This window comes from Hermetia illucens, chromosome 1, assembly GCF_905115235.1.
Source record: "Hermetia illucens chromosome 1, iHerIll2.2.curated.20191125, whole genome shotgun sequence".
Taxonomy (NCBI): domain Eukaryota; kingdom Metazoa; phylum Arthropoda; class Insecta; order Diptera; family Stratiomyidae; genus Hermetia; species Hermetia illucens.
This window is the reverse complement of record NC_051849.1, coordinates 172,130,974-172,143,410: the sequence shown is the minus strand read 5'-3', so window position 1 is coordinate 172,143,410 and position 12,437 is coordinate 172,130,974. Positions and strand designations below refer to the sequence as shown.

Sequence of the window (12,437 nt, the reverse complement as noted above, 5' to 3'; positions counted from 1 at the left end):
AAGAACTTTGTTCTAAAGGTGAAACAATATGGAGTAGTCGTGACTCTAAGCAAATGCGTTTTTGGTTAGCACGAGGTCAGTTTCTTAGGATACCTTGTCTCAAAGGAGGGGAGACGTCCAGTTAAAGCGATCCAATCATACCCGCAACCGAGATTCTTCACGGCAAAGTTAAAGGAAATTCATCAACCAACTGGACCAGCGAATCTACCGCAGCTGTTGAAGCTTCCAAAACCGCACTGGAGCAGGCGACACTGCTTGAACATCCAAAATCTGACGCACCTTTGGCCATTTTCTGCAATGATTTCGCGATTGGAGCAATTCTCCAACAGCGGATTAATTGTTGCTGGCAACCATTGGCTTTCTTTTCAAGAAAACTCGGACCAGGAGCACGTAAATACGGAACAGATAGATTACTGGCTATGTACCTAGCGATAAAATACTATATTGGGCAGTTTACGTCCGATATTCAGCGCGTATCCATTGCGACAACGTTGTCACGGACGCATTTTTGCGCATTGGGGAATTGCAATCATTTATTGATTACGCAAAGCTTGCAGCGTTTCGCAGCCGCAGCGTGTGATGCAGCCCACCTTACACCACTCGACCATTCTGAAAAATTGTTTGCAACAGCTTACACTGTTTATCCCACCCAGGAACAAACGCCGCCATAAAACTGGTAACACAGAGGTATGTTTGGTCATTTATCAAAACCGATTGCAGGAATTGGATGAGTGGCTGTCAGCGATTAAAAGTGACTCGTCATGTGATCGCACCAGTCAGGATCATTGCACCACCGTCATTTAGATACGAGCACGTTTATCTGGATCCTATCGTTATCCCTTACTGCGAGGAGCAACGCCATTGCCTGACCATGGTAGACCGTTTCTTACGATAGCCGGAAGTAGCACCAATCCTCAATCACGAAGCCATCACAGTTGCCAGAGCGTTCATTGACACATGGATCTCTAGGTTTGGCATACCCCTTCGGATCACCACAGATCAAGAAAGACAGAATTATGTTTGAGAATCGAGGGATTCCTAAGTCTGCCATCCACTTAATAGCGGACATCCCCATATATTTCGATACCTGCTCAAATAAAATTAATATTAACATAATACCATAATTTGGAAATGTACCCGAAAGCCCCTATAAGTTTATCCTAGAAGTGCTATTATAAATAACACACACGAAAGTAAGATCATTGTTGCTAATTCCTTTCCACCGCCGCCGGTTTACTCTCTGTCCAACGGTTTGCCTCTCATACGCACTTTTATAGGAAACGGCTATACCTGTTAACATGAAATTTTGCGGCAACTTTCTACATTGAGTTTCCTATGTGACTGTAGAAATTTAAGAAGTAAATTTATTTATTTATTTAGTGACAACACATTAAAAGTAAATTGTTAGTTACAGATTGTCTTCAGAGGGAGGAGCAAGTACGTAGATTAACTTCCGCTCAAAACTAAGGAAGGAGACAGAGCCGGAGTGTCCAAGCTGTAGGGCGTTGTAGGGCCGGAGTAGTCTCGGGATCAAGGAGTAGGAGTAGATGTTGAGCTCCTCGAAGGAGACTTCAAAAATATCCGCAATATGCAATACGTACTATGAGAAGCGATGCGGAAAATAATACCGAAGTTGGCAGAGTAGTCCAGCAGGCAATTGCAGAGTTTGAAAAAAGGCAAACAAACCAAGGAAGATGCGGCGTTGTTGTAGGGAAGGGAAATTGAGGGTGCAGAACCGTGGCGGATAGTCAGTACACACGGCGACGGTACTCTTTGAAAAAAGGTGTCCGGGAGAATTTACGGCAGTAGAAGAGGGGCTAGACTACACAGCAATATTCAAGGACGGTTCTGATAAAGGAGTTGAAAAGCGTCAATAGGGCTGACATTTTTGTAGATTATTCTACACATCAGTAGCTTTGGTTCGGAACACGTATTAAATTAAAAAAAATTTTATTTTTATTCCGGATAGACACAATTTTTGAAGACTTTTCTTTACAACTTCGCCATTTTAATATTTTGTAAGTTAAAATTATAATTGTGGTTCGGACGATAGAGGCAAAGTATACAGAATAAGAAAATGTGTGAATTTCTGCTTTCAGCTTACTGCAAATGGAGGTGTGCCTTCCACCAGCAACTCAACATTTTTTAGAAGAGCTCACTTTGATCGAAAAAAGCAAATATAAACGATTATCGAATTAATTAATTAATAATTTTGTATCATAATTCAAGATGCCAATAATAACATACAAATAATATATACAAAAACATTGAGAAGATTACTTTTATTTTTATTGTCAAAAAATAATAGACGCATTGAGTTTCTGGTTTCTGATTCCATTAAGGGTCATTTTCTGGCCTTGTGGATTTTTACTTCAATGGTATTTACATTCCCTTTAATTCCTTTAATAATAAGTAGTGCTTTTTTCTGTTGAAATTAAGGGAGGGAGGGGGGTTTCCCATAGGGGTGTATATTTTTTTTTCACAGAATATGGTTATGTGGGATATAAAATTAAAGGCCTTGATTAGTACTTTTCTAATATTGGGTGAAAGTTAAAGGAGTGAGCGCTCCAAATGTATTCTCTAAAAAGTGTAACAGGTCTCGTTCTTAGAACCTATTCAACTCAAAAATTTGGAAAACTTCACAATGGTCGTTTTAGGAATGATGGGGTCCTAAGTCCGCATCAACTTAATGCAGGACCGGACCAAATGGGAAGCAACTTACTCCCTCTTTCCTGGTCCACGGACCCCTCGCTTAGGGCTTGCACCCAAACTTTTCAAAAAAGTGAAGCGATGGCGGCTTTACGGTTTCTTACCAGGGCAGAGGCAAATCGTCAGACGCTGCCTCACCTCTGCCCTGGGAGCAGCGTGACCGTAGCGGCTCCCAGATGTTAAGTGCTCCTTTATATAATTCGTAGAACACGACATGACTACGAATTATATTGAGCGCAAATCCGCTTTATTGACCAGAGCTTGGCCAGAGCTGAAATATTCGTTTTAGGAACTGCCCTGGTAAGAAACCGTAAAGCCGCCATCGCTTCACTTTTTTCACAATGGTGCACCTATATAAGATCTAGGTCTCAAAATACATACACTTCGATAAGTTCATCCTAGAAGTACCATTATAAGTAACACACAATTTTGGAAAGTTTGAAGGAGATCCAACCATTATTGACAAAATTACGGAGGGTCAAAATCCTGGATTTTAGGTGAATTTATGGCGATCTGAAACGTGTATGGCCGCACCACCACATAAACTGAACTCATATGAACGATGAAGTTGAATGTGCCAAGGAATGTTTTGAATTTTTAGCTATGTATGAATGGAAAAATGTGCATAGCGAATTTCTCACACAAAATGAACACTAGCCCTTTGTACACGAAGCGTCCAGCGGAATAATTAATTGGCTCTTGTTCATTTCTCCAGATGCCCGTCAATTTTATACAATACCGCGGTAAATAACGTTATTGTTCCTCCGTTTCTCAATATCCCAGTACCATTTCTAGTTTGTACACTTACAGGCATGATTTGATAGCATGAATGACTTCACTACAGCGCTACGTCATCATCGACGAATCATCGATGCTTCTACTGATGTTTCCTTTTTACGTCTTATTAGCTTAGCAATTTATCGTGAAAATAGCCCGTTGTCCTTTAGTTGTCCTTACATTGTCGCTCAATTCCATTCCAGAGGCAGTCATAGAATTTTTGGAAATTATAAATCATTTTCGATCTTTTCTTTTTTTTTAGATGTTCGCAGCTATCACCATTCTTTTTCAACTCCTGGGACGAGCCTCGAATATTGGTCTCTGCTTGGGTTGATTCAACATAAAACAAAGTTCCATTTCCCAATTAATTTTTATTATTAAGGTGCTGGATGTTGGTGTTCGGATGCCTGCTTGGCCAAATCCAATCCAACCGCTGGTACTTGACTTCCGAAACACCTTAACCTTGTTTTACTTCTCTATTGCTCATGTTGAATGTTTTTGAAGGCTTTGTGGAAAACAAAATCTTATTAAAGTCGGTACATGTCTGTATTTTTTTTACCCACTAAAACCACCTACTTTTCCTTCCACTTTCTTCGCGGGACTCCCATAAAGTATTATATCGCGAAGCTGCATCAGAATTTATCCTACATTCGTGTTTGTCGCTAGTTTGTTCTTTCGACTGCTTAAGCTTCTTACGAAAGTGGGTTCTGCGTTCTTTGCAATATTCGGGCCTTTTCGTTTATATAGCGAATCGTCATGTACTTGCTAGTGATACGTGCGACAATTTCCGTGTCCGCTTAAAACCTGTATTAGGCCGAAACCTACTTAGCCGTGAGTTCGATCCATCCATCTTCGAATATCCGATACAATTCTGTGGGTCCAGCGGCCTTTTTCTGACTCCACTTCTTCTGTCATTCAGCGATAGTTTCATTTCGTGTGAGCTACCCCTAACGGACAGGAGTTTCTCCGGTGAGATATGCTCTATCATAAAGACGTTGTCCACCTCTCGCCAGAATATCTATCGGTAATCGCAACATGCTCCAATTTACTTTTATTTGCCTTACTTTCGAGTGCGCTGGGGTGGCATATAATAGGATCGAGCTGATCACAATTGAAATAAGGAGTTGATGGTTCGATCTTGGACCACCTATAATTGGTAGCTTCCTTGCCATTAGTGCTTCAGTGCAATATGTTTCGGCTTCTTCATTGTTCACTTGCGAATTTAAATTTAGTACCTCCTTGTTTGGAACGAAAGGACGCCGTGGGAACTAAAGTGCTTGGAAGCCAGCAACATAAAACAGACATATGACTAGCCTTCAACAGTTAAACTACACGCGCTGGACGATGCCGTCAGTCACTTTTTTGAAAATTTGGGTAGTTAGCTCCAAAAAGGGGAGTCCGTAAACCGTAAATGTGGAAGGAAGTTTTCTTCCCAATTGGTCACAGAGGGGGATTACACTTGGATATAATTCGCACTTATGTCGTGTTAGTCGACTATAAAGGGTAAAGGAGCGATTACCACCTATAGCTACTTTCAGTAACGCTGCTCCCAGGCCAGAGGTGAAGCAGCGTCTAATGGTTCTGGACGAAATCGGCAGTGACTTCTTATTATGAAGTTCAACAAAACTTTTTTCCTCCATTTGCGCATTGTATTATTGTTCCTTTTACTTAATTGGATACATTTTTGGCAAGCAATGATGATGATTTTTGAGTGAATTTCCATTTTTTTATCACAAGCAGTATCGAAGATTAATTTTTAGACATTAGAAGTCCAGACTTCTGACTGGCCAGGTTAAGACACAGCCAATATTTGTCTTCAAGCACGCTAAAGTAAACTTGGGACCAAAAATTGTGGCGTTATCTATTTGAGCTAGTTGAAAACAACATCTTATCAAAGCGGTTTACTGTCTGTCTGTCACAGGTACTTCCTCAGAAACGGTTGAATCGATTGATACTAAATTTGGTGGGAAGGTGGGAACTGTGAACTCCCACGCAGCCAGTGTTTTCATCGTTCTATGAGGAACTTAAGGGGGGCCCATATATGCAAAAGAGGCGTGTAACATTTTTTTTTCACCGAGTCATGTGGGTATCAAATGCAAGGTCTCGATTAGCCCTTTCCAAAATGGGGGAGTGAGGAAGTCATAAAGGGACCACTTAAATGAAGGGGCCATTCTAAGAAACTAACTACCAGAAAAATTTGAAAAAATCATGATGATGTCTCTATATGGCATCTCTTTCATTTCTCTTTTGCGTCAAACTGGTACTCCTTAAGAGATAAGTTGTTAGAAAAACATCGAATTGAATATCAGGTACGTGCACCGTATATACACTACTTAAATTTCCTTGCGCTCTGGTACTCGTTACTCATTCTCCGGTTTTATTCTCCTAACTTCTTTTTCAATACGATTTATATCTTCACCTTTGATAGCTGATGGCTTTTCAACTTTTTTCTTTACTTGGATCAGAATATACGATATAATAAATCACTGTTCTCAGTAAATGATAATAATTTTCGTTGGCGCGACAATTCAATTGTATCAGGGGCTTTAAGCTTGTTAGAACCCTTCATTCAAAACCGTAAAGGTAGGAGGCAACGTGGTCAGCATTGCGTTCACCCGAGATTATTATCCTGATTTAACTCATTCATAGCTGAGTCGACTGGTATCCGACGTCAAGTCACTGCAGTCTACTACAACGAATGGGGTTTGAATCGCAACGTTTCGTACGGTAGCCTAGTGCTCTAACCACTGATCTATCCGGACGGACGATTCTCAGTAAATCTGCGTGTAAATCAAGGGCGAATCGAGCTTGAAAATAGGCTCTCCCAGAATGCTGCGTGGATTGTCTGGGTGGACGAAGAAAGCTATTGAGGAGAACACGTTCCCCGCAGTGTTCAAACTCAACCTATTCTTGGATGGAACGAAAAAAACTCACTCGAACCACCTAATGGATAACAGAAGCATGCGGTGCTACTACACCAAAAAGGCGATTGCTCCCCAGTAGGTAATCCAACTACTCGTGGAACAACGAAATCGCAACGTTCTAAGCCATGTGCTTCCAGGCAAGGAGGCATTGGAGGGAAATCCGAAAGCGATCATCGAAAAGAGGCACACAGACAACTGCGGGGCTATTTAAAAGGACATCTGGAGGATGAAAAAAACAGTTGTGTGACCATATTAAGTTCGTACACGGTGGGAATGAAAAGTCTGTAGTGAGTACCTCAGGTGATCTGCCCGCACCATCCGAAAGAGATTGTTTCCTCATTACCGAAACAGCGGAAGGCAAATGTTCAGCTCTACGAGTGCGTGATACCTCCAGTAACCGACGAGGAGCTACGAGAAATATGTGGTAAGATCGGCGACAACAAAGCCCTCCCCCTCTGTGCCTAAAAGAAAGAAATAACTCCTGCTCAGTGAGAAAAGCAAAAGTTGCTGTTGCTTCCCAAAACTAATAAGCCACCCGAAGGTCCATCATCATATTACCTGATCTCTCTGTTGGATACAATGGGGAAGATGATCGACTCCTACCCACCGTCGAAAGCAGCAATGACTTGTCGGAGATCTAGTAGGGGTTTCGGTATGCTCAATTTATGGTGGATGCGAAAAGCTTGGTGGTAATCTGGTAAAAAATGCGTTGAGTTTTGGTGGCTGAGCCGTATTGGCATTGAATGTCAAAACTGCATTTAACTCCTCCAACTGGATCGGAATTAAAGGGACTCTGGTGTTCCTGGAGATTTGACGGGTCTAATCGGGAGTTACCTCTTGGAGAAGACTCTCTGGTATGGGATGGATTAGGACCCTAATGAGCACGTCGTCATAGTAGGGGTACCAGAGGGTTTGGTGCTGAATCCCCTGCAGTGAAATGCCATGTATAATGGGGTGCTTGTTCTTCCTATTAAAGACGAAACTATGACTCTCGGCTTCGCAGATGACGGTGTTGAAAGAATCAGGCTTGTCTTGGCGGATGAGAAAACGGTAGCAGCCTTAACGAACCGTAGAAGGAAGAATACTGTGAAAGTGGATGTAGGTGGACATACGATCCCTTCGAAGCCGGATTTCAAATACCTGCGGGTAACTGATCTAAGGAACACCTAGATTATGCATGTCAAATGGTAGCTATTGCCACTGCGGCGCTTGCAAAAATGTTACAGCCATCGGCGAACTGAAACGCTGTCGAAGATTCCTTTTAGCCGAAGTGGTACGGTCTATTCTGTTATGGGTCTAGCCTGTGTGGGCGGCGAATCCGGTTTACTGGTTGATGGCTTCTAGGGTTCGGGGCGTTTTTAAAATAAGATCAGATGAGGCAGTACTGTTGGTAGTGGGCACGATCTTGGTCAACATTCCGACGAGAGAAATGCGTGTACTGTACCATGCAAGATTAATGGAAGAAACGCAGAACGCAGACGGGATGAGTCTTTAAAGAGTCGCTAGACGTATAGGCTCAATCCGAACACTAGGAAACATGGGAAATCCAGTACCTCACGAGACGCGGTGGCTGCTACAGACAGTGTCTGCATCGCTTTTGATCCTCAGTTTATAGTCCGCCTTTTCAAGTGCCGTCGAGTATTCTCGACTCATGTAGAGAAGTTAAGGCTGTTTACCTCGGTTCTCTCGTCCTTTTTCAACACTGGTCGTTCATGGGGATACTGGGGTTTTGAACATACAGGTATTGGACAAATTTGCCTTTATCCATGCCGATCCTTAGTAGCCAGATTTGTCAACTAGTTTGAGCTTCACCCCTCCCAAGTGTCGTTAATTTTAGCGATGCACGAATCCAAGAAGTATAAAATAGTGGTAGAATATGGTACTTATGGATCACCTGGGGGGAATCAATGCAGAGGATACTTTACCCTGTTCTTGCTTCCAGTCGAGGTGATGCTCGATGAGCAGTTACGTCAGCCTAGCCTCAACGCTGATCCATACTTCCGGCCGTAATTTGTCATTAGCGGAGTTACTATTCACCAGCGCCACCCGTAAATGGCTACTGGTCAAATCGTTGGAGGATTTTCGAGTGCATGCTCCGTTAACGTCGACGCTTTCTTCGTTTTCGGTTTTTCGAATTTGAATTCATGTAATACTGGAAAATGTACACCTTGGTTACTCCGGCCACCAAGATAAGGATCGTAAACTGAAACTGTAGGCTCCCAAGGTGACGTGTGCTGTTCCACTTTGACTTGGAGCTCTGTTACCATCTTTTGCAGTGCAGAGAGAACCGTCTTCAGGTTGTTGTTTCCTTTCATCCCCCGACAAATTCGTTTAGCCCTAAAACATGACTCGGCAAGCAGTTCCTAATCAGTTGAATGAACCTTCTCTCAACCTCAGTCTTAACCTAAAGTATAACAGACCAGAGCAACCAGACACTAAATTCCAAAATGATTTTGAAATTGGAAAAGTGGAATGAATTGCAGATAAATATTAATAGAAGCAACGTTCTCACGGATGGCGATTCCATTGTTGCAAGAAAACTTCTAGCCTCAATGGTCTACCCGTATGTAAACAGACGACATCCAAAAAGGAGCTCGAATTATCGCATGTAGTTATCGGACTGAAACGGTTTGATCTAGCGTATTATTCTAGCGGAATAAAGCCGAGACTAAGTGAAGCCTTCTTTCACTTTAAAAGTGACTTGGGAATGTATTAATTCGAATCATTTTTGGCCCACTTATGAGTGTAACACCTGATTATGAAGGAGTTACATCAGCAGGGCACCTGTGTTTTTCTTCCTATCCGAAGATTAAAATAATCCGCATCTTAGATAATACAAAGAATCGATATTCCTGCCAAAGAATGAAGTTGCTTCCCCGTTTATTAGTTAGATAACAAGTGGTGCTCGAAACGGTTCTCAAGGTGGGAAACTGCACTCCAACAGGAATAATTACAGAATATTTGTGCATCAGTGGACATGTTCAAAGCTTTGATACCAGTATCGGTCATGCTCGATTCTGATCTGTAATCTAGTGAGTATTCGGTGCAGCTAGTAAGCTGGCGTAGTTTCTGCATTAGGTCGTCCTCGTCGATGTTGCTGCTGCTTACAGGCCAGTCTTGCTGTTTTCTGACCCACTCTAGTAATAGGCATCTGCCTGCGTAGTATGCATACTACATATAGAATTTGTGAAGCATATTCACATGGGCAACCTCTGCCTGTTGGCAGCAAAGAGTAGCAGCGGCTGAGGCAGCGGCAGCGACGGTATGGCAGCAACAGCGCAGCACGCCCAGAGAAACGCTGAAACGCTCGACAAATTATTATTTAGTATGGTCGCCACTTTGGCCGAGTAGTTTTCTTCTTTTCTAGTGTTGTGTGTTCAGCTATTTCGTGGTGGTTTGTTAGAATTTGCGCAGGAAGTTCTGGCGGGTAATTAGATATTTTGAAGCACTCCACGATATTCTGCCTTGCAGCCGAAGCGTATGGCTAGATCGCTGGTGATGGCAATGCTGTTATTTTTGGCAATCTGAAGGTAAATTTCGTTTATCAGAATATTCTACTAACATATTCTCAAGGTAGGCCGAGAATTTCAGCCAGTGCGAAAGCACGTATTGCAGTTAGCATGTTATGTCTTTCTGTCGATGTTATTCGGAATTTGAATAATTTAATATATTTTAAGATTCAGCCCGACTCTCACCCCCACTGCTGTTTTCAAAGTGTTAGGGTAAAGGGATGAAGGCTTGATTAGTTCAGTAAGATAGATTTGGTCAAGAATGCGTGATAGGTACAGCTAATTGGTTCTATCCACGAAGGTAACCCGTGTCCACATGTGCCTCAACGTATCAACCACTGAGATGCAGTTGTTAAATGAATATCTTCCGTTCTACATTGGAAGAGCCCCGGGCCCTTGAAAGGTGTCAATTTGTTATAGATACATAGATACAGATAGCGACGTACTAACAAGTATCTAAGCACGATATGGAGCCGACTTGGGCTCCATTGCTGTATTGCAGAGTTAAAGTTGCAGAGCGTTACTCATCAACATCATACACTTATTGTTGGCGTTGTTGTTGCTATTACTGGTGGCTGTTTGTTGATAAGGTGTTAAGTTGAAAATGAAAAGTTGTACGGCGGCGGTGACGGCGGTGGTGACGGCGGCTGCAAAACGATTACACTTTTTATCTTTGGTCTGCGCGCATACCACTCGAAAGATTACACATGCTTTAAGGGGAAATTTTTATAAGAAGAGATTAAACAATGAGGTCTGCATGCACAAGTCTATTGAAGGAATCGAAGTTTTATCTAAACTGTTTATTTAATTTCTTTAACTTGTAATCGTATCTCGGTCTGAGTGTGATTTCCAAAATGGGTGAAACAATGGAATCATGAGCGAAATATGAAAGAATAGATTAGCCAACAGTTAACAACAGTCTTCTTCGGTAAACAGAAGTATGAGTAAGGTTGATTTTTTTCGGTTTTGTTGTTTATGGTAGTTGTTATCAGTCGAAGGCTACTTTAACAATATAATATTTCCATGTGTGCGTTTATGAAGAAAAATGTTATATCTTGACAGTAAGATGAAGAAATATTTGACCGCAATCGATAAGAAGGAATGCTGTATCGGCTTCAAACATCTAAGGGTGAGTAACTAAGAGGAAGGTTCGTTGAGAAGAATTTAACCCTTAGGTATAAACTACCTACCAAAAGCAACTTAGAAATTTTTTTCTTTAAGGATTGAGGTGAGGGTGTTTTTAGTCCACATTCACTTGATGACAGAGAAACTTTTTTCCACTTTTTTGGTTGATGGACAGGTAGCCATGGCCGGAGGGAGAAAATCCGGCCCCGGTTTGAAAATTATGCGGAAAAACTAGGTTCGAAATGAAAATTACGCGTTTGTCGCTTTTTTAAATTTCTACTCCAGGGTTCCGGAAAACATCAGGCCCAGGGAATATCCCTGTTTCCACTTTCTATCGTTAAGCCTGCAGATAACTCATCAGACACTCACTCACTTTTGTCAGAAGCGCAACTAAAAGTGACTACCAGGTGTTCTTCGTTGACTAAACACGACATGGATGTGAATTATATTCAGGACAACAACTGCCTGCTTGAGACTTAAGCCCGCGGAAGTTTAAGTTTTTAAGACGTCCTGAGACCTTTTCTTCCTCTTTCTTGACTTCTCTTTACTTTAATTTAAAGCACCCAGTTTTTTAAAAAGAATGGCGCTTTCGGCAACATCTCCATTAGTTGCCTTGTTCTTTATGCAAATATACTGTCTTTAGCCGTTGCCCCAATCGGTAGCAAGGTCGGCTCATCGTTTTTCTCGGTGAAAGGGCTTGGTGCAGGTAGAGTCGGGAGGCTTTTAAGTCACTGCCTAGCGTATTAGGCCGTCGTTGTTTCAGCTGGCTCTTTGGTCGTTTCCCATCGACTTTGATATTGAGTGAATTACCTCGAATTACATGCCCATGCGACCGAAGACGTCACTCTCGCAACTTCTCTACGATGAGTGCGACCTAATATCGATTGCGCATTGCATTAATCCAACGCAACATCTTCATATCATTACCGAGAGGCGGCGTTCATTGATCCGAGATACTCAAATCGTTCAGTTATTGACAGCCCGCTACTGCTTGAGATCAGTTTTGTTGTGATACGCTAGATAAAGATCATCTGCATAGACTAGTAGGAGTGGATGTTGGATGTCTCGTATGACATTGTCCGTAACTAGAACAAAGAGGAATGGAGTGAAGTCTGTTCCCTGATGAACACTGATAGGGACCCGAAGACGTTTTGATATGCCTGCCACACTCCAAACAGATGGTGTTTTCTCTTCGTCAATAACCCGGTTAAAGAAATCACTGAGCCAGGGTGTGGTTCCAGCCCTTCACTTTCTATACCTCAGCTGCGATATCGTCAGATCTTATTGCTTCATTGTCGTTTCATTGTCTGTTCAACTTCTGTGGTACTAATAGGTAGAATTGTTTCAAATATCGTGAATGTTTGCGGAAGTGCTTCCGTCCATCGCTGCTCGT

The 12,437-nt window shown here is 42.1% G+C and overlaps 1 protein-coding gene across 11 annotated transcripts in view; it reads left to right on the top strand.

The window, feature by feature from the left end:
- Positions 1–9,543: 9,543 nt before the first annotated feature.
- Positions 9,544–12,437, top strand: part of LOC119647229 — a 233,758-nt gene continuing 230,864 nt past the window's right edge. For 4 of the 11 annotated variants that reach the window (XM_038048078.1, XM_038048065.1, XM_038048070.1 and 1 more), the window contains exons 1-4: positions 9,544–9,940; positions 10,221–10,322; positions 10,422–10,863; positions 10,961–11,048. The gene's annotated coding sequence lies outside the window, so the exon portion shown is untranslated. Of the gene's footprint in view, positions 9,941–10,087; positions 10,161–10,220; positions 10,864–10,960; positions 11,049–12,437 lie in introns of all 11 variants that reach the window. The other 7 variants (XM_038048074.1, XM_038048075.1, XM_038048073.1 and 4 more) reach the window with 5 other exon arrangements.